Source organism: Octodon degus, unplaced genomic scaffold, assembly GCF_000260255.1.
Source record: "Octodon degus isolate 3935 unplaced genomic scaffold, OctDeg1.0 scaffold00031, whole genome shotgun sequence".
NCBI lineage: Eukaryota > Metazoa > Chordata > Mammalia > Rodentia > Octodontidae > Octodon > Octodon degus.
The window spans coordinates 11,384,304-11,386,263 of record NW_004524607.1 but is presented as its reverse complement, the minus strand read 5'-3'; positions in this window follow the sequence as shown (position 1 = coordinate 11,386,263).

The window sequence follows — 1,960 nt, the reverse complement described above, 5'->3', positions numbered from 1 at the left end:
TTCAATCCCCCAGCACCACATGCCAGTCAGCCCCGCCCCCTGGTGGGCTGAGCTGGCCACACACACACACACACACACACACAAATAAATAAATAAAATTAAAAAAAAAAAGACACTATTCTAACATTAATTACCCATAGAGATGAAGACCACAGTACATACTAAATTTTTACTCCATTTGGAGGATTGTTGCAAGTTCACGGCCAGCCTGAGTTACTTAATAAGTTCAAGGCCAGCCTGAATTACAGAGCAAGACCCAGTCTCAAAAATAAATAAATAAATATAAAATAAAAATTTACTGCATCAACCCCTTTATTTTTTTTTGAAGCAGGGTTTTTCATTCTGTCATCCAAGCTGGTGTCCAACTTCTTGCCCAAGCAAGTCTCCCACCTCCACCTTCCAAATGCTGGGATAACGGGTGTACATCACTGTGTTTATTAATCTCTAATGTCAACAAATAGCACAAAACTCCTGCACTGAAAGGAAAAAAATAAAAACCACCCCTGGTCCATTATCCCTACCCAGAATACACACTGACAAGAGCAGTCCTTTTAACTTGCCATTCTATTTGCTCACATGTTACCTTTTCACAAACAGAAGTATGATTACTTAGTCATGCAATGTGTAATACCTGTTTAACTGACTCTATATCCTCTTTTTTTTTTTTTAAGGGGACTCCAAATATCCATTTTACTTTACTTTTTTTTTATATAATTTTATTTATTTGTGTGTGTGTGCGTGTGTGTGTGTGGCCAGCTCAGCCCACCAGGGGGCGGGGCTGGCTGGCATGTGGTGCTGGGGATCGAACCGTGGTCCCTGCACTTTGCTAAGCTTGTTCTAAGTAGGTGCTTTAGACCACTGAGCCATCTCACCAGCCCTCAATATCCTCTTGATACTTTAACATCTAAACCAATCCAGAAGAGAATACCAATGCTCAGCACTCACACCTCCACACTTGCTCTGCAGCCTGCAGAGAGGTTGTTCCGATGCCTTTTGGAACAGGACCACACCCAGGAGCAAAGTAATAGCTTCTGACTAGTCTTGTGTTTGTTTCTTTTTCTTTCTTTTTTTCAAAATTGAGGGTTTGGGAGACAGCTCAGTTGATATTTTTTATTTACATTTGGTACTGGAGACCAATCTCAGGACCCTGCGTCTGCCAGACAGGCACTTATACCACTGAGCTATTTCCTCAGCCTATTTTCATTTTTCTTTTCTTTTTTCTTTCTTTCTTTTTTTTTTTTTTGGTGGAATTGGGGATTGAACTCAGGCCCTTGTGCTTGCCAGAGAAGCACTTATTCCACTGAGCCATCTCCCCAGCCCCTAGTCTTGTGTTTGGTAACAATTTACTAAACAATTATAAAATGAGTTGAATAACATACCATAATTATGGCCAGCAAGATGGCTCAGTAGACTAAGCACCTGCTTAGGCAAGCACAGAGACCATGGTTTGATCCCTGACGCCATAGGCCACACCAGCCCCGACCCTGGGTGGGCTGAGCTGGTCACGGAGACTGGGCATGGTGGCTCACACCTGTAATCCCAGCACTGGGAGGCTGAAACAGGAGGATCACTACCAGTTCGAGCTGCCTAGTAAGACCCTATACAAAAAAAAAAAAAAAAAGAATGCCAATTTACTGCTCTCATTTTTTAGGTAGATAGCTAATTTTTTCAACCCCTATTAGTTATCAAAAACTGAAAAACTGGGAAACTCACCAACAACAAAAAGGACATACCTCAATACAAACACCCTGGGTTCACAAGCACCTCAGAATCAGAAAGCTATGAGATGAAAAATAATAAAAAAAAGCCTAAAGCACTGTTTATGTACTTCTTTTCTCCTCAAGAAAGCAGATTATTTTTTAAATTAAAAAGTGGCAGGGGGCCGGGGAGATGCCTCAGTGGAATAAGCGCTTCCCTGGCAAGCTCAAGGGCCTGAGTTTAATCCCTGGTTCCACCAAAA